The sequence below is a fragment of the Nannospalax galili genome, unplaced genomic scaffold (genome assembly GCF_000622305.1).
Source record: "Nannospalax galili isolate Female #2095 unplaced genomic scaffold, S.galili_v1.0 scaffold136, whole genome shotgun sequence".
Taxonomy (NCBI): Eukaryota; Metazoa; Chordata; class Mammalia; order Rodentia; family Spalacidae; genus Nannospalax; species Nannospalax galili.
This window is the reverse complement of record NW_008340872.1, coordinates 1625808-1650496: the sequence shown is the minus strand read 5'-3', so window position 1 is coordinate 1650496 and position 24689 is coordinate 1625808. Positions and strand designations below refer to the sequence as shown.

The 24689-nt window shown below is 45.7% G+C and overlaps 1 protein-coding gene and 1 long non-coding RNA gene across 4 annotated transcripts in view; one reads left to right on the top strand and one right to left on the bottom strand.

Annotated features, from left to right (window-relative positions):
• Nucleotides 1-24689, bottom strand: part of Runx1 (RUNX family transcription factor 1) — a 249953-nt gene that overhangs the window by 180897 nt on the left and 44367 nt on the right. The window lies entirely within an intron of this gene.
• On the top strand, nucleotides 13467-18415 carry LOC115070861. Its single transcript, XR_003849969.1, has 3 exons — nucleotides 13467-13607; nucleotides 13722-13886; nucleotides 18184-18415. It is a non-coding gene; the product is annotated as an uncharacterized LOC115070861 (long non-coding RNA).

Below are 24689 nucleotides of genomic sequence, written 5' to 3'. Positions count from 1 at the left end.
ATATATATATATATTAATAACTCCTCTTAGAAATTTCAAGTACTAGTTCAGTTTGCCAAGAGAACAGGGGCGACCTCCTTTCATGACACTGAAAACTCAGACAAGGTTGTGGAACTCTGTCCTCTGCACATGGCAAGATCATTGCCCTCCTGAGTCCTTAGCAGCAGTGGTTTCCAGAACTGAGAGGCACACACAAGTGGGCCCATCAATGGTTCTGTCATGGAGGAGGGGCTCTTGGGCCTGCTCCTCCTTGAGGATATATAAATGGTTAACTATTACTGTGGGAGAGAGGAAGAGATTTTCTTCATTGATACAACCACTCAAAGTTGCCCATGGTCCTATAAATATCCCTAAATAAACTCTTTGGTTTATTAAGTGAGGCTTGGGTGGAATTGATTTTTAGCCTGTCATTGGTGCCCTATCTGGGGTGGGTAGAGTCTTGTTCATCTCTCCACAAGAAGTTTATAAAACTGACCCCATTCTAAATGTTGTCACCACTCAGGGAAAAGGGCTTAGCTGGTACTATTGGCATCCAAGGACCATTTTAATTCTTTCCACTATAACCAGCTTCATATATGAATTATATCAGGTAGACTACAGATTCTCAGGGAAGAATCTACTCCTGATACCAGGCCATCCTGATACCAGTGAGGCTATCCTGATGTTACTCTTAATACCATTGAGGGGCTGTGGAGATGGCTCTTTCCTTATGGAACTTGCTGTGCAAGCCTCGGGACTTGAGTTTAATCTCTAGAACTTATATAAAAAGCCAAGTGTGATGGCTCCTGCATGTAATCCCAGCACTGGGAAGAGAGGCAGATCCGGCTTGCCTACCAGCCAGCCTAGCCTCATCAGCTAGCTCCAAGTCCCAATGAGGGAGCCTGCCTCAAAAAATAAAGTTGGATGACTCCTGAGGAATGACACCAGAGGTTGCTACACACACACATACACACATGTGCACCTTCACACACAGCCACTCTCCACCCCTGACACACAAAAGAAAATACCCTCAGTGAGGGGGGACTGGCACTGTGTTCATCCCTGCTGAGGGTGTGTTCCTAGCGTCCAATCCCATTCATTATCACAGTGATTTTGAAGACTTGGGGTCTTGGCCTGGATGAGCCCAAGAATAGCTTCCTAGTTCCTCCATCTCCTTCCATATATGGATCTTTGAGACCAAGGGCCTGTCCTGTTTCAGTTAATCATTTTTCAGTTTTTTTTCTGTTGTTCTAAGAAAAGCCGAGAGCAAAGAGAAGAACTAAGTAATGGTGCCTCTGGTTTTCATGCTCGATGGTTTTCAGTCATCATAATCATTGCGTAAGTCGGGCTGCTCAAGCCCGGATCTTCAGAGGCAGCCTCAGAAGCAGTCCCCCAGTGCTGGCTGACCCTGGCTGCCAATGAGGTAGAATCCATATTAGCTCAAGACATGCCCGAGCTCTGCCAAGGAGCACTTCTGAAACCAGGGCAAGCTTTGCATGAAACCTCATTTTCAAACTGAAACCATGAATAGAAAAGGTGGTTCAGTGTGGTTTTTACTCAAAACCAGGTGAAGCTTTGTGGTTCAGCCAAGTTTTGACTTGAAGACAGAGAGGGCTCACTGTGCGGGGCTGGATCTCATTTTACCTTTTATGTTCCATTTAGTTCTGTTTCCCAAACCTGAAATCTGGAGGTCAAATGAGGGGCACAAAATGAATAAAATGAGGCTGGCATAAAATATGGTGCAGATGAAGACAGCCTCAGCTTTGGGAGGGCCAAGATACCCCCTGGACGTCTGCCTGCCTCTTCTTTCCTGTACCCAAACTTTGCTTTTCATTGAAGGAGCAGAACTATTGGTGCCATCCCAAAACAGCGAACGCTATTTGGATCTTCTTTAGTCTAACAAATCCATGAATGAATCTTTTTTTTGCAACTCAGCTCTTGAAATTCTGAGGAAAACGTTTGAAAAGAGGCAGTGTCATGACGCAAGCGTGGCTTTCCATGGTTTAAGAGTCATGGTGTGCTGCGCACTTGAACTTACTACATTCTCAGACTATATCCTGATATTTTACAGAAGGAAATTAAATCTGTACCACATGGGTAGCCTGTCCACATGCTAAAATTTAGGCAAACATAATACAAACTGACACCCTTTATCTGGGATACTTGGAACCATAAGTGTTTTGGATTTCAGAATTCTTTGGGTTTAGAATATTTGTGCATGCATAATGAAGCATATAGGAACTGGGCTAAGACCCAAATCTAAGCATGAATTTAACTTAATTTCACATGACCTTGTATTCGTAGGCTTATAGTAATTTTATGTTTGTCCTAGTTTCATTGTCTTAGTTTCCGTGGCTACGACAAATACCCCGACCAAAAGCAATGCTGGGGAGGAAAGGATTTATTTGGCATGCAGTTCCAGGTTACAGTCCATCGTTTTGGGGAAATCAAGGCACGAGCTCAAGCAGGTAGTCCATCACATCCACGGTGAAGAGCAGAGGGGTGTGTAAACATCTTTGCTCACCTGCTGCTGCCTTGTCAGCTTGCCGTCTTCATTCGGACACAGTCCAAGGTCCGTCCAGACAGTGAGATGGTGCTGCTCACAGTGGGCTGGGCCTCCCCCCATTAATTAACGATCAAGACAATCCCCCACAGACACACTCACATGTCAACCTGATCTAGACAGTTCCTCAATGGAGGTGATTCTAGGTTGTGGCAAATTGAGAGTTAAAAGCTAATCATTACCATACAATACTTTCAATACACATGCATTTTGACTGACACTAGTAGGTGTGTGGAATTTTTCACTTGTGACATCATGGGACCCCAAAATATTGGATGGGGAGCATTTCAGATTTTCAGATTACTGACGTCCTACCTTCATGAAGTGCGTTATCAGCTGCTCGGTGGTGGATGGAAAGAAATGCTACATGCAGACCTCGTTCTCTTTCTGTTTGCTAAAGTTCTGTCCCAGGAAATTTTCAGTTGTCAAAGACACAAAATGACATACCTGAAGCCATAACATATAGTGGGAAATGCCTAGTGCTTTGTGCTGGGGAGAAGAGGGGAGGGGAGCGGGGAGGGAGGGGAGGAGAGGGGAGAAGAGATTAAGGGAGAAAAAGAGCAGAGAGGGAAAGGGAGGGGTAGGGGGAGGAGAGGGGAAGGCACACAGACAGGGTGGAGGAGAGGGGAGGAGAGAAGAGAAGAGAGGGGACCGGAGGAGAGGGGAGGAGAGGAAAGATCACTTCTGTTTTTGAAAGGGAAATAGGTACAGACGGTAGACCTGTAAAAATCTTTGTGAGACAGTGATATTTGAGGCTCTGAGGAGTGGCTGGGTATGGAGTTTAGGAAAGAACAGTCTGGAAGGAGACACAGGGAGGACGAAAGCGGAGACATGGGAGGTTAGATTGGTGGTGTGTAGAGTTTGTAGAGGAGAGTTGCAGAAAGTAATTTAGGAGAGGCAGCTTGGGCTCAAGTCACAGAAATCTTGGTTTTCTGGCCAATGAATTGTAGTCCATCTATAAAGGGAAGTCAGTGAAGATTTTTGAGGGAAGATGGTAAAATCAGGGCAAATCAGACAGTCTTTCAGGTCTCTTTGAAAATTTGGAGGGAGATTTTAAAAACACAGTAATTGGTCTTTAAAAATTACTAAAAAATGAATCATTTTTGATGCTGACTGCTCTTGCAGAGGATTCGGGTTTGATTCCCAGCACCTGCGTGGTGGCTAACAACCATCCATAACTCCAATTCCAGGGGATCTGACACCCTCTTCTGACGTCCCAGGGCACTGCATAACGTGGATGCACATAACATACATGCAGGCCATACACTCATATATGTAAAGAGAATTCCTGTTTTCAGTTACTATTATTCATTTTATTGAAGTAGTGGAGAAGTAACAAAGTTTGTGTGGCATTAAATCCCTTGTGATTTCCAAAGATCTTCATTCATCCCAAGAACAGAGATTTGGTCAACATTATAACAACTGAAAGCACTGTCATGATTTTTCCGTAATCTTCTAGTTAGAGGAGACAATTGGTTTCTTTGAAAAGCTATGGGAACTATCCTGAAGGCTTATCTTGTTTGATCATGCCTGAGTTGGGGATTTAAGTCCTGATCCAGGTGCCAGTTTTATAAAACTTGAATTTGGTCAAATCATTGATACTGTTCAATCAAAGTTCTAATCTGATGGTTCAGTATCTCTAACTCATAGCCAGCTACTTTAGGGAGAAGGACTGAAATTCAAACTGAAAATAAACCTTGAGCCATCATTACAACACAGCCACACAGGACTGGAATATCACTGTTTGATGTGGGTTTTATATTATATGTAACCTCACGTTAGATGCTGCCCTTATGATGTTTGGAAAACACACTGGAGCCATAAACCCCATGAGCTGGATGACACTGGAGAATCTGACTCTGTGTCTGTCTTTGAGTAGTATCCTCATGAACCCACAGCTGTGTAAGGGATAGGACCCTTTCCTCCTCTGCTTTACTGTCTCATCACACATTCCTGAGGCGATGCATGGCCGGCTGTGGTGGCACACACCTTTAATCCCAGCACTCGGGAGGCAGAGACAGGCAGATCTCTCTGTGAGATCTAGGCCAGTCTGGTCTACATGGTGAGTTCCAGGCCAGCTGGAGCTACAGGGAGACCCTGTCTCAAACAAACCAAACCAAAACCCCCAGAAAATGTCCAGTTTCCTCATGGATAGGGAATGCCATAGCAACTTCCATTCTAGGAGTGAGTGGGGGGTATGTCTTCGATGGTTTTCTAGAGAACACAGAAACAGGTAGCCCATATAGGACAGAAGAATGCTGCTTTATGAACACAAATGAAATGGGAATTTCTTTCCTATTCACTGTCCTTAAACATAATCAGAGACCTAGCTGTGACATGTTATTTACACTTTTTCAGGAGGAAAAAATACTGTCAAACTTACTGATTCACGTTTTACCTGAATAACAAGCCATTACTGGGAGAATTCTAGTAGTTTTTTTCTTTTCTCTTGTTTCTTATCTGCCACAGTTTCATGTCTTTCCCTGTGTGTTTCCTAGTTAGAAAGCACCAACTTTTCAACATTTGTTACTCCCTTTGTGAGCCAGATCAGGGCAAGAAAATCCCAATATTTACAAACAGCCGTAGAAGGTGCTTAAGAGATTGATGTAAAGATTTGCCAGTTCGGCCGATAAGCTGTGAGCTGTGTCATGTTTTAAATCTCTGTCTCCTTGAAAGCTCATTTTTCTTATATTGAGACATGTTTTCCTGTGCCACCTGGATGCCAAAAGGGAATCTTTCAATGACCTCAGGGTCTCGCTTGCCAGAATTTTCAGACAGAAACAAGACTCTTACCCATTCTGGGCCAAGCAGGCTTGTCTTTCAAGAGACAGCCCACCATCCTTTGTGTTGGGGAGAGTCCAGATTGCATCCTCCAGGGCTGGGCTTGAAGTTCTCAAAGCCCCAGCCATGTGTGGATAGCTAGAGTTGCCAAGGCTCAGGACTGCGGCATATAGCTCTGGAATGTCTCCTATGACCCACGGCCCCAGGAATGAGAGATTGTGGAGCCTGTGCTTCGAGACACACTCCAAGTATTATTTACTTATACATTGGAAACCTTCTTCAGTCTTTCCTGTAAGTCATAATCTAAATGGTCAACACTTTTTGTGTTGCATAAATTGATAACTCAGAGGTCAATGCCAAGCATGCTATATAATTACAAACAATCATTATTAAGAAAAGTCTTTGTATTGTGTATAGCCAAGTGACGTCTTAGGGAATTACAGCGGTATGCATGTGGCTTGGTGGGGGTAATAGCTTATTTCAGGCAGAACTGGACAAATATATGCTAATATTAACCCACCAGACTGATATCCAGTCTACCTGGAGGTGGACATATTGCCCATTTTATTGGCTGTTTTCCTTGATACATGTGTTATATCTGCTGCTCAATATTTTGATTATCTTCCCCAAAGACATATATAGTGGTGGGTCCCTTGATGACACAGACATGTTCTAAGAATTGTGCTGTTAGGAAATCACATCTTTTTGTGAGCATCACAGGGTACAGTTACATAAGCTATGACAGTTATAGCAATACCAAGTGATATATAACCTCGAGGGACCACCATCGCACACATGTGGTCTACTGTTGACTGAAATAATGTTATAGATCACATAAGTATACATCATCTGGTAAATCTGCTCCACATCTGGTGTTAGGGCACATCTGTTTTGACATGCATTTGATCATACTCTGATGATGTGTTTTAGTAATATAAAAATATCAGTTTTGAAAAGGTGGACTAAATTTCTATTTGCAACTTTTTTTCTCCTTACTCCCAAAGCAACATAATATATACAATGCAAAGGACCAAGAGTCGGAAGTGCTGGTTATACAAAGCATAGCTTCTCAGGATTCAGGAGTCAGGTTGCCTGGCTCCAGGCATACCTCTGCCTCCGGTCAGGTCAGTGCCTGACCTGGAGCTCTGCTTGCTCTAAGATGGGATACCAACATTTACCCAGCAGGTTGTTAGAGTCATTGAATCAATGTATATAAAGCACTTAGAAGGTTCCTGTGTGAGAGCAAGTGTCAGTAACGGACCTGGAAGCCTTGCTTTGATCTTGGCTATGTTATTGAGGATTTTGGCTATGTTATTTGGATTTTCTGGGTCTCACTCATTTCTTATAAATAAGAAACTACTTACCTATATTATTTTGTTTCTAAATAATTATGTGGCCATCTAGAGAAAACCAAGCAAGAGAGGAGACCTTACACACACACACACACACACACGTACACACACATACATACACACACACATACACACACACACACACACACACACACACGCCTATGGGAAAGGCCAAGCTAGTATTGCATCCCAGCATAAAGTTGCTGTTGTCCTGAGTCATATATACATGGGAAATGGGAATTCTGCCTGTGGGAACAGAAGGGATGGGTAGCTGGTTCAAATTATAAAGACCACATTGAAACAGCATCTACTTTTTTTTTTTTTTTTTTTTTAAAAAAAAGCCATTTTAACCTATGCCCTGTTGTTTGGTGCCACACTCTTTCAAGATCTCTCTTCATTTCTCCATGTCTTGAAGACAGGATCACAATCCACAACATGATCCATCTTTATTGTCAACTTGATGGCTGGGATTAAGAATCACCATGGCATGGGTGTTTCCTGAAAGGGTTAAATGAGTAAGGAAGGTCCACTCTGAAGGTGGGCAACATGGTCCCATGGGCTGAGGTCCCAGACAATAAAGGAAGTGAGCTGAGCACCAACAATCTCTCATCGCTGCTTCCTGACTGTGGATGCCACGTGACCAAACTGCCTCAGGCTCCCACCACTGTGACTTTGCTGCTGTGACTTCCTGCCATGAGGGACTGTGAGCTAAACAAACCCTCAAACAGTGGGCTAAAACCAACCCTCTCTTAAATTGTTTTTGCCAGGTATTTTGCCATAGTAACAAGAGTAGTAATGAATACATTCATTGAAGAAAGAGACTTGAATTAAAAATCAGTCAGGCAGATCATCATTCCTGTTGAGAGTTCTTATAAAAAGCCACCTCCATTATCCTGAGAGAATCAGTTTTTCTATTACTGATGGAAAATTAGGTCTCCTCAAAAAGAGGATTTCCTTCCCAGAAAGTCAAAATGAGAAAAAGCATCAGACAACGCGATTTTGTGCCAGATAGTAGCCTTTTCCAAAGATCTGAACGGAATAATTTGTTTTTCATGGTTTATAGGTAGCAGATAAAACTTACATGGAAAAAACGGACAAGCAGAAATGGAAAATGAGACACAGAATCTGGAATCGTCAGCTTAAAAAGCAATTTGTTTCATTTCAGCTGAGCCTAGAAATAACTTGAGGTTAACAAGTAAGTATTTCTACTGGAAGGATTGGCTGCAATTAGGTCACCAACTTAGAAAATACGTCGGCGGAAATTTAAACACCAACTCTATCATTATAATGGTTCTTCATCAGCAGAATCATCAGTTACGGACCGTTGACTTAAAATGATTTGGAGGCTAAAATATCAAAGGAGCTTGTGAAAGGGCCCTGTTCAGATCAACAGCTGTTTGGGTTCCAAATACACGAAAGTGCCTGGAATGACATCCTTGGGGACTTGGTTTGAATTCCCCACCTTGCATATCAATCTGATGTGAGAAAAAAGATGCTTCCTTTGGCCCCCCTGTTCTGCTGTAGGAAGGCAATGGTTTGATCCTGGTGGCGGGTGGCAAAGTGGTAGATGTATTACTGTTTTGTGTATTGAGAACTGCCAGTTGTACTCTGCTATCTCACTGAAGGAAAAGAAATGGATGTGAAGCCCTGTAACAACACTGTGCAAGCTTCCCTAATACGACAAGCACCAAACAAATCAAAATAATGACCTGGGAGATGGAGAATTCACTCAGCCCATATACTGCCTGTTGCATAAGCAGGAGGACCTACATTCAATCCCCAGCACCCATGTAAAACACCAGGCCCGTGCTTAGAATCCCAGTTCTGGGAAGGTGGAGACAGGAAGATCCTCGAGACACACTGGCCAGCCAGTCTAGACGAAAAGTAGCAAGCCGTAAGTCCCAGTGTGAAATGTAATCTCAAACAAACAAGGTGGGTGATTCCTGTGGAATGACACCCAAGATTGACCTCTCACTTCAACAAGCACACATGAAAAACAAATAATGAAAATAGCAAGGACCTGGTTCAGAAGCAAAACAAATCAATGCTACATGGATTGGCAGCTCATCTAAGAATAAGTTTATTTTTTTCTTGGAAGTTTATTAGAAAGTCTTAAAAAAGACCACTGTTAATTTGATATATGTTTTTCATATTATTCATGGGTTTACAAATGACTACAGTTTACAAATACTTGTGTCCATCTAAGCCATGGAATTCAGAAGAGTATTATTTCTCGCTTTACTAAAAACTAATTTCACACAATAGATTTCACTTGATATTTAATTTGATCCATTTGATTCAGTCATTTATATATTCCAAACTACCCATCGATGGGCTATTTTATTTTCCTTTTCCAAATCCCCTTTCACCACAGATTATGGCTTTGGATCGCACCAACAGCTGTGTGTATTTCCCTAGCAACGTAACATTTCTGAGACTTGTGTTTAGGGCATCCATAGTCATGAGTACAGTCAGGCGTTCCCTAGCAAGTCTCTCCTTTTTTAATACTGGGACAGAAACTTGAAAGGGCAGTTCCTACCACAGCTGCCTAATAGGCCCCTATAAAGTGAGGTGGAGCTTCCCAGGGCAGGTGGTTGGGTTATACTGAGCATGGGGCAGGGATAAAGCCCCGCCACAGGAGGAGGCGGGGCCTCACTCCACCTGCCAGTTGTAAGTGCCGTGGTCCTTCTCTTTGGTTTTCCTTCATCACATATATGAGTGTTTGTTTCCTCTAGACAGTGTAACTCTAAATCTGCCCCTCTTCCTCTTCTTCTTCCTCTTCTTCTTTTGTCTTTTTGAGACAGGGTCTCCCTGTAGTCTCAGCTGGCCTGGAACTTGCTATGGAGACCAGGTTGACCTTCAGAGATCCACCCACCTCTGCCTCCCAAGTACAGGGATTAAAGCCTGGCTACCTTGTCTTCTTTAAAATTCAATTTGTTCTTCTTCTTTGACAATTTCATACATGTATATAATGAATTTTAGCCTCTCATCTCTCATCCCCCTCCTTCTCCCACTGAACACTTCTTTTCCCCCAAAATATCCCCTTCCTACTTTTATGTCTTTGGTGTGTGAGAGAGAGAGGGACAGAGAGAGAGAGAGAGAGAGAGAGAGAGAGACACAGAGAGAGAGAGACACAGAGAGAGAGACAGAGACAGAGACAGAGGCAGAGAGAGAAATGGGAGGGAGAAAGCGATCACTTACTAGACTCGGCCTAAATAGTTTTTGGTTTTCTGTGGTAATAAAATCAATTCCCATTAAAGAGTCCATTTTCTTCACTTTTAACGTAGGCAATGGGCTCAGAGAAATAAAGCCACGTGCAGCATCTCACTACCAGGAGGTGGTAGAGGCAAGGTTTGAGGGCAAGTTGGCCTGAAGTAGAGTGGACTTTACTAAGCTGCTTTCCAAGTGAGTTTTCAGGAAATTCCAGGTACCTACTCTTGTTTCTCTGGGCTCTTTCCATCCATCCACAGAAGTCAGGTATTTGCAAAGTGAGAATATAGTGTACCTAAGTGTAAGTGCCTGAGGTGGGACTTTGAAGGATTAGACCTTACTGAACCTGCCGAGCTCATCCTTGACATCTTTCTTCCCAATGTGCCCTGTAGAAAGGCCCTGGTGGCCATATGGATCACAGGACGTGCTCAGCTAACCTAAACTTGAATTGAGTCATTCTTTCCAGAAACAACGGCCTTTACTTCTCTAAAACCCTTAGCAGGATTTTACAGACAGAACAAAAAGAAAATCAGTTTAAATTTAATGTGACTGCTAGTCCCACTAATAAATATCAAAATTACTTTACCCTAATATTGCTACTGATAATAGAAAGTATTTGCTTTTTGATAACTAATCAGCATGTTGGATTTTTAGGCTACCAACCCATGTCATAGCATACCAGAGGCCTTCTGAGTTGCAAGTGCACGCTAATCATATTAAAAGATAATGATTCATACTCTTTTATCTCATTCATACACTATTTCTCGTGACCTGGGCCTACAGAAGCTTGGGTTTTAGATATCTGGGGCTGTGACGCTTTGGAGACTGTGGAAGTAGAGTAGATAGAATGGAGCCCATGGCTGGGCATGGGCTGAAGGATGGGACTGCCAGTCAACCCTGGGGCTTTAGCCCTGCTGGTTAGGGGCCAGTGGTTCCTCTGTCAGAAGCCGAGAAGTCAGGAAGTCTGAGTGGATGATGATGAGTTCAACTAAGGACACAGTTGCCTTCCACGTTCTGTGGAGGACCCTCTAATAGTTGTGCTCAAGAATCAGTTGAAAATGAGGTCATATCTGCAAGAAGGCTGATTTGTTGGGTCAAAGGTATCAGTCATGGGCCTATGGTGCTCAAGGTAGGGGTGGGAAGAGTCTCAAAGGTGGACTAGAAAGAGAAAGAGCCCAGGTTGCATATGGAGTAAGAGAGACCCAAGGACAGACAGAGAAGACGTTGTGGCAAGAGCATCAGGAACAGGGTGCACAAGACGTCACAAGCACACGGGACTGGAGAGGTGGCTCAGTGGTTAAGAGCACCTACATGGAAGCTAACAACTGTCCGCAACTCCAGTTCCAGGGAATCTGATGCCCTCTTCTGACCTCTGTGGGCATTGTACAACATGGGTGCACTTACATACATGCAGGCAATACACTCATACAGTAAAATAAAAATAACAGATAAAAAAGAAATCACCAGCATGGAAAGAAGGACCAAAGGGTCAAAAAAAAAATTTCTGCAAAAGATTCAGCGATCTAGAGTTAGGCCTTTGGGTGTCAAGTTGATTAGCCATGTGGCTCAATCTTAGCACACCATCATGTGTCAGAGGATCCCATGTGAGGACAGGCAGAAGGGAGGAATGATGAAGTGTAGAGCTGTAGCCAGGCATGTAGTCTATCTGCAGAAGATACCATCTCCTTGGGGCTAACTCTATGGTGTCTTTGGGGGGAAAATGGTTGGAGATTCAGAAGTACTTTCAGAAGTAGTAGGAAAAGGAAGGGGGTAAAGACGTCGGCTTGAAGGGACAGAAGAGCTATGAAGAAGGTATTTTAGGACCAGAGTAATACCTACCTGGTGAAGAGAATTCAGGAGAGAAGAAGAGAGGAGAGGGGAGGGAGGGGAGGGGAGGGGAGGGAGGAGCCCGGCGGGCAGGAAAAATGAACGTGACCTATTTTAACCGGGGGGATATGGAGCAGATGTCTCATTCTTGAAGGAGTTGGAGGGGTTAGAACAGGAGTCTCTGGGAAGCAGTAGAGCTCAAGGGATATTCACTGGAGAGAGACCATGGCATGAAAGGATGTGAAGATGTGTTCTCAGTCCTGACCACCCTTCTCAAGAGCATTGGTGACAAGGTCTTCCCAGAAGACCAGCTCTGGAAACACCCTTGGAGATAAAGCATGGTGGAGGAGCTGTGCATGGATCAATGGTGTACTGTGTGCACGGATTAAAATGAAAACAAAATTGTGTCACAGTTGTTTTGTGATTCCAACAATTCTTAGAAGACTGAGTCAGAACAGAGAAGGAAGTTTTAGGGTTCCCATAAAAGAGGTAACATACAATAGTCATTTCAAGTGAACAAATAACGAAGGTAAAGAATGCAGAAAATCTGCAGAAAGAAGGCATTTAGTAAGAGTTCTGCATAGAAAGTTCCTCCACTCCCTCATGGTTCAACCACACGGGCTTGCGGCAGGCTCAGAGAACAGTAAGTCAAGGCTGGGTAACTGGAGAGACATCCTCGGTATATATAGCTGAGTCCAGGGTTTAGGCCTATCTTGGAAGAATAAGAATGTTCATGATCACAGGTGTTGGTGTGTGGAGACCAGACCAGAGGTAACCCCAGGAGTAGGGATGGTAGATGGGGAAGGAAATGTGAGTAGAGGAACATTCCAGAATGCAAGATCTTAGAGACAGGACCATGTCTGCTTTTAAAGCTCCTTAGTCTGTGGTGAGCACTGAAACATTCCAAGGCTAACCACACCCAAACTTCTGTCCTGATGTGGCTTTAAATGTTGGAGTGGGAGTCCTTGGTGTCCCTACAGGGAGGGATCCTAGAGTGATGCTCCTTGGGCTGGTTTTCTTTTCCTATTTATGGGAAACACCTCCTTCCTCAATACTGTGTTATAGAATTACAGACACATTATTTCAGTTCATATTTCCTTCCTTGGGCTGAGTAGATGACTCAATGGTTAAGAGTGCTTGCTGCTCTGCCAGAGGACCCACGTCTGCTTGCCAGCACTATGTTGGGCAACTCACAACAGTCTGTAACCACGGCTCCAAGGGATCCAAAGCACTTTTCTAGCCTTCCCAGGAACCTTCACACATGTGGCATACACACACATGGACACATACATGTATATAAATAAAAATAATAGCAGGTATAACAAAGGAGTCTGTGGTCTCTGTGAAATGGCACTCTTCGACCCAACCTTTTGGACTGATCATTTAGGTCCCTAAGAGCTGTCTCAACCTTCCAGGATGTCTCGATTAACTTCTTTCCATCGACTTCATCTCAGCTTTTCATGTGTTAAAGTTGGGAACAGTCTCAGTTGTGAAAGGTGAAAGGTTAGAATTTCACATCATACCTCATGACAGTAACTCATGTAGGCGGTTCCAAAATTGAGGATGGCCACAATAATGCCACAAGATGGGGACAGGGGCCCATTTCGTGACAAAGCAAAGGAGTCACAGTTCCTGCAGTCTCCACCCAATACTCGTGTCTTCCCAGAATCCTTGTCTGTGCCTCCTTTTAGAATAAGGCCTTTACAGATTTGGGAGTTAGGTGGAGGTCACGGTGAGATAGAGTGGGTGTGAAAGTCAATGACCAGAGTCTCTATGTGAATGTGAAACCCACGGAGGTTCATCGGGAGGTACCTCATGAAGACAGAGGTGGGGCCTGGAGCCACAGAGCTCTCATCCAAGCCCAGAATACCAAGTTCTGCCAGCACCTGGAATTGGTAAGGGGGATTGTTCCCTTCTCCTTGAGTACCATGGCCTGTGACACCTTGACCTCAAATTCCCATTCCCTAGAACTATGGGGGGACAAATTTCTGTTATTTTAAACCATCCAGTTTGTGGCAATCTGCTAGAGCAGTCCTCAGAGGCCCTGGCCATCCAGTTCTCCCGCCAACAAGGAAGCACCTCCCAAGGGACCACATTGCCCCTTGGAGCCAGTCCTGATGCAACTACCATGATTTAAAGACTCTGGAAGCCTCACCCACAGGCTTCATGCCCAGGTAAGTGTGTTTCTTGAGCCGCCCTTGTCATTACAACTTTCTGACTTCCATCTGGACTCCTTTGAACTCCAATCAATGGCTGAACCCAGAAGTTGTTTTGACTTTGCTGCTGGTTTCTAAACTCCCCACTGTGTGGTTTTCAGGTCAGACAGTCAGGCTTTCTTCTGTGAATCATCACCCAAAGATTCAATTAATTCTGGCTTAGTCTGCCTTGTGGCCAGGGCTTGGGGACTGAGGGAGAACAGGAGCGTTTAGGCAATTGCTGAGGAAAGCCAGACATTCGAGGAGCTGGAGGCGCTGACACAGGCAGAGAGCAAGGAGATTAGGGTGTTGGGACAGCAGGGAAGGATGAGGTCACTGGGGGGAGTTCGGCCGCTGGTGCAGGGGAACACAGTGATTTAGGGTGAGAGACAGTAAGGGGGCTTTGTTAACTCACTTAGAGAAGGCTGGGAGTCCAGAGGAGGCCAGACACATGTTAACAGCCCTGTCCTTTTAGGAAGAGGACAGAACCAGGAGTGCAAATCCTTTGAAGTCTGATCACTAAGAAAACTCACATACAACCAAAAAGGGAGAAGAGAGAGCCAGCAGGGGAGGAGGAGAAGAAAGAGGTTTTATCCTGGCAACAGAAGTCAAAGCATGAACTGAGAACTGTTTACAGTTAGTGTAAACATCAATTCAGCCAAATCTGTCACTCAGAGAAAGCGAAGTCTAAAAAATAAACAAACAAACAAAAGACAAGGTTTCTGGAAGGGCTGGAAGGTGCTAAGTTGTGGGTAGGCTTTATCCATAGGGCAGAATTCCAAGTCACACTGCAAGATTCAAACTGAGAAATGGCTCCCATTCTGAGGACACGGGGTGGCTGGATGGCACAGATCTCAGGATGGGATGATTTCTACTGGCACCTTCTTCCCTGGTGGGATTTATTTCAGTGTGCTCCTAGGAGCTTCCTTTTGTGAATTCACTAGAACTCTCCAAGAGGGAGCCAATAAGCACAGGCAAGCGAAAATGAACCCGACTGAGGCTGAGCGTGGCACACCCTTGACTTCTGCTCTGACCCCCACACAGCATGTAGAGCCCAGGTCTACTCTGTGCTGGGACATCACTTAGTTCCCGCAAAGCGTGCGCGTACACTTCCCTTGACTCCTCCACTTCCTTTGCAGGGCCTGTTGTTCCCTTTCACACTATCAAAGTCCTGTCCAGTCCCGAGTTCTTCCACCTTGAAGCTGAGAACATTAGTGCCACCCAAGGCACCGATGGTCCCTTGAGAACAGAGTTGAGTGTGTCAAAGGATGGTATAGTATAGTTCATTCAGTCTCTGATCACAGGCAGGACAACTTCAAGACCCTGGAAGGAGGGCAAATGTGTCTTTTCCTGACTAGGAGACCCATAGAGCCTCAAATGGGGACTGAAATGATGTCAAGGAAGACTGGGGAGATCCGAAGACCTGCCTTTACTTCATGCAGAGCTCTTTACAGTGACTTTCGTCAGTCTCCTTCCTGATTGGGAACAGTCTATAAATTCATACTAAGGTGTAAATGACTGATTGTTTCAGAAATACTTGTATAATTGCTTTTTCAGACTTTACATAGACCTGGAATTGAAGGCATAAGATCAGTGGGGAAGGGAGGCACTTTTTAGAGGATGGGGCTTTTTCAAACTTCTGAAGGCCCCCCTCATGTAGCGTCCTCACAGTATTCTCCAGATTAGCATACACTTTCTCTCTAGGGCTCACTTGGGAAGCTCAGAGGATGTTCCTTTCTCTCCAGACACAGCCCAGTTTGAAATACATCAGATCCACCCCAGCAGCATTTGCAGAAATGGTTAAAGGCTGAGGAGTGGTGTAGCCTCTCTGGTATAATTTAAATGTCTCTGTGCTGTTTAAAGATTGCATTGTCTGATAAGAATTCTCCATGCAGCCTTCCAGCCGGCTGAAAGACTGTTACAGAGGTGAACCTAGGGGTTCAAGAGCTGACAATGCTCCGTTCTCTTCTGCAGGTCCCTGGGGATCTCTGGGCCTCGAGGGCCATGTCTGTCTACTGGGAAGAATGTGCTCTGAGATGCAAAGTGCTCAGCCTGTGTGTCTGTGGCATGTCTATGTGTTTGCAGTGTACTTGTGCGTGTACTTGTGAGTGTACTGGCCACCTTGTTTTTTGTTTTGTTGTTTTGAGACACAGTCCGCCACTCATCAGACTTGCTAAGTAGGCTAGGCTGGCTGGCCAGCAAGTCCTAGGAATCCTCCTGTGTCTGCCTCCCCAGCTCTGCGATTATAAGCCTGGGCCACCATGACTGGCTTTTTATGTGGGTGTGAACTCAGGTGTCCCTTGACTTGCTTTGCTCGCTGAGCCATTCTGAGTTTTCTGAACATGCTGACTGCTTTCTGCCCCATGGCCCGGGACATGTACTTCCTTCTTCCTGAAGCTCCCTCTATAACCTCTCTTTGTCAACATTCACCCTCCTAAGTCTGCCTGGGTACCCTGCCCTGTGCTGCCTAGCTATTTATCTGTCACCACAGTGGGGTTCCTGATGACGTGGGTCACCAGGCCAGCTCTGTGAAACATAATGGTGGCACTTAGCTGTCTATCTCACCAGACAGAGGCACTCTCACTGTGGCTGTGTGCCAGGTACTGTTCCGTGGAGAGACTGCAGCCCTTATTACTGTGACTACTCCTATGTTCCAGTGGAGGGAGCTGAGGCACAGAGAGACCATGTGATATGCCTGAGGTCGCACACCTAATAAGTGATGGCTGGAAAACGACACAGAATTTGAACTTTCAGCCTCTAGAAGAGAAAGAATGTCTTCTCAGGTGCATGCCTGAACTGGTGGCAAGACAGGACCCTGTTTGGAGAGAGGGTCTTAGAAAAACTAACTAGTTAAGGTGAAGTCATTCTGGGTTGGGCTGGGGAAGATCTACATCTAATGATTGGTATTGTCATAGGGACAGAAAGCAAACAAGGAGGAAAGACCTGCAAGTAGAGATGGAGACTGGTACAACACAGCCAGAACTGATGCACCCAGTAGACAGATGTGGCCATCGAGGCCTAGAGATCGCAGGCAGTCACCAGCAGGCAGTGAAAGCTGGGAAGGAGCTTTTACTACAGCCTTGAGAGGGGAGGCTGAGCCTGCTGACCCTTGAGTTGGACATTCAGTTTTCAGAACTGGAAGAAACTTCCCATGTTTTCAGCTGCCCAGATGATGACAATTTGTTATCACCACAAGAAAGTTGCAGTGTTGCTCTGCAGACCTGGAGCAAAAGCCAGCAGTCAGCTCACATTCCAGCTGTTGGAGGTGGCTGATGGGTATCTCAGTTTCTCCTTTAAAAAAAGGGGGGGGGGCGGTTTCTAAGTGACCAGGAGTCTGGCAGGGTTCTCAGCACTGGGGACCGGTTGGGCAGAAAGCCTGACCAAAACTGCATCCCATGCAGTTAACCTGGTAGGAGAAGCAGCTGCATTTGACTCAACCAACAGACAGGTGATGATTTCAGAGGCTGATAGAGCAGTGAAATCAAGTTCCCTCCCAAAGGAGAGCAACAAAAATCAAACACGATGAAGTGGGAAGACCTAACGCATTGGGTGGCCGTGTCCCTGGGCCATGCGGCGGTCACATATTCAGACAAAAGTGCTCTTGGCAATCTGCAGTGCCTGTCTAGCTCACACTGAACTGATCGTCAGGCTGGTGTGGCTGGTGTTCCGGGGCAGCCTGATTTGTGGCCAGAGGGACCTTTCCAAGTGCAGTTTCTCCACTTTCAATCAGCAATAAAACACATGACTATGCAGGCAGCCTGCTCGGACCTCTGCAGGCTCACCAAGAGAGTCCCTGGGGCCCCAGCTTCCTGGGGAGCTGGCAGCCAGGCCCACAGTTACCCGAAAGGACCACACTCCTCCCCTGCCTGGAAGGGTTTCTGGGGCCTGCAGGATGTACCGGGAGTGGACAGCTTGCCTGGCACATGTGGACACACCTCGCCCTGGGTGGACTTCTCAGGTGCTTCTTCGAGGAGACACGAGGCCATTCTAGGTTCTTGACAAGGTTCCCAACGGAACGAGACCAACTCTCCAAATATAACACATGCCCTTAGGGACATCACTCACACACATGGACAGTCTTAAATGCATTGCACGCACACATGCACACACATACACACACACACACACACACACACACACACACACGGCTGAGAAATGTGTAGAAAAGGGCTGGAAGCAACTGCATGCTCTGATTTCTTTTCTATCACTGATTGAGAGTCTGCATTCCCTACTTTTTCTAAAAGCTGACTTTTTTTTCCCTATCCTTTGAAACCAGGCAAGTGACTTTGGAGAAAGCCCTGGTCTCTGAAGTGCCAGGCCACAGACTCTGCTCTTAGGCTCTGTGAACAGCACAGACAAGGCACCTCCCTCCGATGGAGAAGAAAACAGATGCCCCAGGCGAGAAACTCATTTTGACAATTATTGGATCATTTCAAGGTTCTAGAACATCGAAGGAAGGGCAATGTTTTCTTGAAAGCTGCCATTAAAATATCAGAATAATTCTTGAAATGTGATAAGCTTGGAGAAAGGACAAGCTGTTTATTCATGTTGTCAACTCTGTCATTGAAATGATTGGTCATCTTTTTCCACTGATGAGGACTTAATAAATATTATTATTCTTGTTATTATTATTATTATTATTATTATTATTAGGCACTGAGAATTGGACCCAGGGCCTTGTACATGCTAGGCAAGGGCTCACCCACTGAGCTATAACGGCAGCCCAAGGTTTTGTAATGGAAGTTCATATGTATAAATATAACATTCTATACTTGTAGTCTAATGAGTCCATAGATACAGCTGGCTTAAGAAAACGGGAAGGACTTCCAGCCCAAACACTGACTGGACACCTCTGTTCTTCTCTATCCTGAGATCTCAGCCAATTTTGGGGGTGGTGAATTTGGTTTCCTGACTGGAATTGTGACTTGTCCCTCCAGACAAGCGGGTGAATAGGGAGCAGGAAGTGCAGGAGGCCATGAGTCAGCTTTGTGCTGGCACTCGGTGGCCTCAGGGCTCAAAAGAAAGCTTGACCACTAGCCGAAGTCCACAGAGGGTTCCAAGCGAGCTGTGTGAGGCAGGGGGCGGGGGCTGGCTCCTGGGCCAGGCTGGAGACCGCAGCAGGCCTTGCCACGTAAGGCCAGCATCCCAAAGACCCCACACACCATGCTCCACCCTTCCCGGCAGACTTTTTACCCTTCCAGCTCTGACCGCAAAGGGTGGAACCAAAAGGCCTGGGAACCAACTTCCCATTGGTTTTAGTAAATTAAAAATGATAGAATGCGTAATGTATTGGTATCACCTTTTTCCTTATTTTTTTTTAAAAATGTTATATTATAGGGCTGGGAGCATAGCTCAGTGGTAAAGTGCTCACCTAGCACGTGTGAGGTCTAAGTTCAATTCCCAGCAACACACACACACACACACACACACACACACACACAGAGCAACCAATAGTTATTACAGCTCTGTTTGAGAGGTGAATCCTGTTACACTGAAAGATCACCACTTGTTCCTTTCTTGGGTCTTACAGGAGATTAAATGCTGTAATTCCTGTGCACTCTGTTGACACGGGGCTCATAGCACAGACCATCAGGAGCCAATGGTTCCTTCGTTTCCTCTGTATCTCTTCTCTCCCTCTTGGGATTACGCACGTAGGGACCCACGTTCTTGTGTCTCTCGTCTCCCCTTCGGACCACTCTCGCTTCACATTCAGGACAGGCTTTCTCAGAGGTTTGAACACTGAGTTGTATTCTCGAAGCAAGGCTTCATTGAGGTCTCCGAAGACCATTAAACTTGATGCACCTGTATCCTGCCCACATGCGTGTAGGATCTGGGGATGTCAGGCTGGGGCGGACCAAGGCCCTGTTAATATGGTCTCCCATCCCTAGGTGTCAGCTCCACTGAGGTAGGTGTGAACTTTGATTCAATCTCTTAGTCCAGCCACAGGGTTCAGACAGATGACTGTATCCAGGGGAGAGTAAGGGGGGTCTAGTTGAGGGGACAGAGAAGACCACATTGGGGTAGGGAAGAGGCAGTGGCGAGAAGGGGAGACTATCAGAAAGGAGGCTATCAGCCTGGGGAGTCTCAATCTTTTCCAGAGACCGAGGCAGACATTGCCTCCCACGGTGCCTGCGGTGTCATAAGTCTGGCCCTTGGTAGCTCTTTCTCAAGCACTGTAGACATATTTATGAAGTCAGGCCACGAGCTGCTAGAGGCTGTAGGGTGGAATCTTTGGCCTAAAAACAGAGTTCCTGGAACAGCGTTGACACTTCTCAAATAGCAGCTAGCTCGAACAACAACAATAAAAAAGAATGCCCCCCAAAACTCTCCCCCCTCTCTGCTGTTCGGCTCGCTTTGCCTCATCTCAGAGCTCTCACTGAAATGCCAGTGGAAAATAGTCAGTTTCACGGAGAACCCCTGTACGGAAAGCACTGCATGTGAAAACCTCGGTGCTCTGGTTCAGCTTTTCTGCCCACTCCCTCCTTATCACTTTTCTTTATACTGCCAAGCCAGGAGGTTAAAAATAAAACTCAGGTCTGGGGGGATGACTCAGGCAGTAAAGTGCTTGCTGTAGAAGTATGAGGATTTAAATTGGATCCCTAAAACCCAAGCAGAAAAGCTGGGATTAAAACGCATACTTATAATCCCAGTGCTGGGGTGGGGTGATGGAGTGGAGACAAAAACGATCCCCAGGCTCACTGGCCAGCCAGTCTAGGTGCTCCAGGCCAGTTTGAGAGACCCGAAGAGTGACCTCTGATCTCCACATGCACCCACACATACATGTACACCCACACAAACATGCACATATGCATACCTACATACAAAAATAAATAAACCAGACATGCATATATATACTCACACAATCAGCAACCTGCCCAGTTTAAAAATACGAAGGTAAGCCAGGCATGGTGGTGCATGGCTTTAATACTAGCAGTTGGGAGGCAGAGGCAGGTGGATCTCTGTGAGTTCAAGGTCAGCCTGGTCTACAGAGTGAGTTCTAGGCCAGCCGGGGCCACAGGGAGACCCTGTCTCAAAAAGACCAAAAAAAAAAAAAACAAAAAAATACAAAGGTAAGGGTTTAGAACTTGAGCAACAGCACACAGTTACCACCACATTTTCCACAGGGCTAAGTTTTGAGATGCAAGAGTAATTTGGAACTTATGATTTCTTTCTTTTTTAGAAAGTCACCTATCCAATGAGAATAAATTTACTTGGGAAAAGAAAATGACTAACTTGCATTTTCCACAATGAGAAACACATTTTCGTGGCCCTCCAGCCACTTTCTGTCATTATGTGATAAGCGTAAGTGGTATTTGTTTATAAGGAGTTAAAAATATGAATGAAACCTTTAAAAGAATGGCTAAGCAGTGGAGGAGAGACTACAGGGTGGGAGTTGGCACTATGATTGGTCCTGAGTAACTTCCCCTTGACCTGAGAGCCCATATTGGGATTCAAACTGGGAACCGTACTTTGCAATCTAAACAACATAGGCTTCTCGCTACGGTGAGATAGGGCACAGCCATGGTTTTGAGCGGGTCTCTTCTTGTGGTATATCTGGCCTTGAGTTCCTAGAGTCAGCTAACATCAAAGGAAACACTAGAAATGCTGTGGGGACCCCAGATAGCTGGAGGGTTTGCTAAAATTAGAAGTGAGGTAGCCTCAGCTCTGGAAAGGATCTTGATCATCTGCTTCCACAGACCCTCACGTACTGCCTGACCCTCAAAGGGAACTATGTACTCCACAGGCTCCGATGTCTTCAGAGTTGCGTAGCTCTTACTGTTTGGGGATTCTTCTTACCTGTCTTAACTTCATACTGATACTCAAATCCATTTCTTCTTGCTGTGGAGCTCTGTGTAGACAGGGGGTTGCCAGACCACACTTTTCCCTATAGACTTTGTAAGATGCTTATCATCATCAGAGACCATCCAGCAAGCTCCTCCTCTCTCCCCCTATCAGGATGCTGTGCTGGGCCTTCTCTGCATTGGAGGTGTACCTGGTGTGCAGGGAGGGTCAGGGTCAGCCTCATGTGTGGGCTGAGTGAGTGGTCACCTGGGATGCTCCGGAGTTACTCTGCTCCATCTGTCTCTCTGCCCATGTTTCCCTGGCAACTCTAAGTGTCTACCACTCAGAATTTATGGTTTGGGGGTTAGTCGCGTCGGGCTGGACTGTGCTGCTCTTTTAAGTCCTGTGTCCATCAGAGGGTTTCATATTAATATCTTGGCTGCCCTGATTTCCTCTTTAGGAAGTATATAAGGGAACAAGAAGATTTGAGAGAGGGAATGGAGAGAAGGAAGGGTCTTAGGAAACGTCTGACCCAAATGGAGTCACAGAGAACTTCTGTTTCCCCAAGAATGCCCTTGTGGCTTCCTCAGAAACCCCACAACACATTCAGAGACCACCATGGGGTCTTCAAAGATAACAGTGACAGTTCCTAGTGAGCCTGCCATCCTCATCTTCCTACTCCCCCGGGGAACTTTGTTTAGCTTTGGACACCAGGAGCCTTGACTTTCAAGAGTGAGAAGGGAGCCAGAGAGCCCCAACCACATCTTACTTTGCCAACCTATTTTTCCTTAGGACCCAAACAAACCAGAATCTCTCTTACCCCCTACATACATGCCACAAAGCACAGCCCTGAGTTGTGTATCCCAGAGTAGTCCTTTGCTTTGAAGGAGCCAGCCTCCTTCAAAGGCTCTCTTTCACCAAGGGAGGAGGAATAGACTGGACCCCTCCAGGTGTCCAGTGGTGAGTGTGTCTATTCTTAGGGTGAGTTACAGTGGCTGTCAGCATCGGGAGCCCTGAATCCAGGCCTGAGGGTGAACAGGGTACAAACAGCTGGGCAGAGTGGCCTTCATCTGTTGCCAGCTGGACCCAGAGATGGTGCTTGGAGGCTGGTGTGATCTGGCTGCTTTTAGCAGACATTTCCCAAGCAGCTCTGGTGGCTGTGGCTCCAGGCCTGGCCCAGAATAACACATTGTTAGCATATGTTAATAGTCTGTCTTTTCTCCAAAGATCACAAAGTGCATTTCCTTTAGTGTCTGTTTTGCAAGTGTTACTATTTGTTTTATGGGCAACAAAATCATGATACAGTGAGGTCAAGGTCAGGGAGCGCCCACTTTGAGTGGGAGTGAGTTAGGGGCTAACCCAGGAGACCACGACTCCTGACTCTTAAGCTGTTACTCACCAGTGTTTCCCCATGACCTTTCTAAACTCCTTCCAGAATGGTCTCTCTGGCTGGCAGATCTCAGGATCTGGTAGGAGTTAAAAGGAACACGTGTGTTCCGAACTCCCTGAGAGAGAATGGTATTAAAAACACACGCGCAATCTAGTGTTCAGCATGTGGGAGCACAGATGAAAGAGCTCGCTGTTTCGGTACTGGGTTCTGTGACCACACGTGGTTAGGCCTCCGCCCCAGAGGAAACACGTGAAATTGAAAACGAGTGGAAGGGCCGCCGGCCTCGCTTCCCTCCATTCCAGCACAAGAGCTTGCAAATCCTAGCCTTTTCTTCGTTTGAAAATGTGACCGTCATTGTCCCCAGAACTTTCCAAGTCACCAGCCGCTGATACAATTCAAGAGAAAGAGGAACTGGTGGACTGAGGCTAAGTGGAAATTTTCAGACAGTTTCAGTTGACTCTATCCAAGGAGAGCCCCACCTTGCAGAGGCAGAAGGGGAGGAGCTTGCAGTTAAGATGGGGCCACTTTTGCAATGAACTCTTATTCAAATGAGTCTTTAATTGTCATTCACATGAAATGGAGTGATTCTCGGAGTGAGGACTACTGAAATATTTCAAAACACAAGATATAAAAGGAACCTGGGGGATCTTTCACTCAGGAAAAAACTAGAATGCTGAAAGCAAAACCTTTAGAAAGTCAAGGAGGCAAAAGTTGTCAACCCTGAAGACCACAAACCATAGTCCCCAAATTAAAAACCTAAATCAACGGAAAGACAGTCCAGGGTCTTGAGTGATGACACTTTATGTTGTTAAAATGACACAAAGTAATTTATAGATTGAATGCAATCCCTGTCAAAATCCCAATGGAAACTGCGTCATGCAGGTGTGTGGTGTGTGTGTGTGTGTCTGTGTGTGTGTGTCTGTGTGGGTCTGTGTCTGTGTGTCTGTGTGTGTGTGTCTGTCTGTCTGTGTGTCTGTCTGTGTGTGTGTGTCTGTGTGTGTCTGTGTGTGTCTGTGTCTGTCTGTGTGTGTGTCCGTGTGTCTGTGTGTGTTTTTGTCTGTGTGTCTCTGTGTGTTTTTGTCTGTGTGTGTCTGTGTGTGTCTGTCTGTGTGTGTGTCTGTGTGTGTGTGTCTATGTGTCTGTGTGTGTCTGTGCGTGTGTCTGTGTGTGTGTCTGTGTCTCTGTGTCTGTGTGTGTGTATACGGGTGCTGGGGACATCCTCTGGTGTATGCGGGTGCTGGGGACATCCTCTGGTGTGTACGGGTGCTAGGGGACGTCCTCTGGTGTTGTTCCTCAGACATTGTCCACCTTTTTTTTCCCCTCTCTTTTCCTTTTTCTTTTTTAAAAGACGGGATGTCTCCAATAGGCCTTAACACAAACGACAGAATATATGAATTCCAGTGGCGTGGGGGGCTATGGGAGGGTGCCAGTGGGGGAGGGGTATAAAGATAATTAAGATTAAGATGTTCTATATGAAATGCACAAAAATTCAATAAAAAATTATTAAAAAAGAGATAGGGTGTCTCAGCGGCCTGGAACTTTCCAAGTAGGCTAGGCTAGGTGGGCTACCCAGGAAGCCCCAGGATCCATCTGGGTCCTCCCCAGAGCTG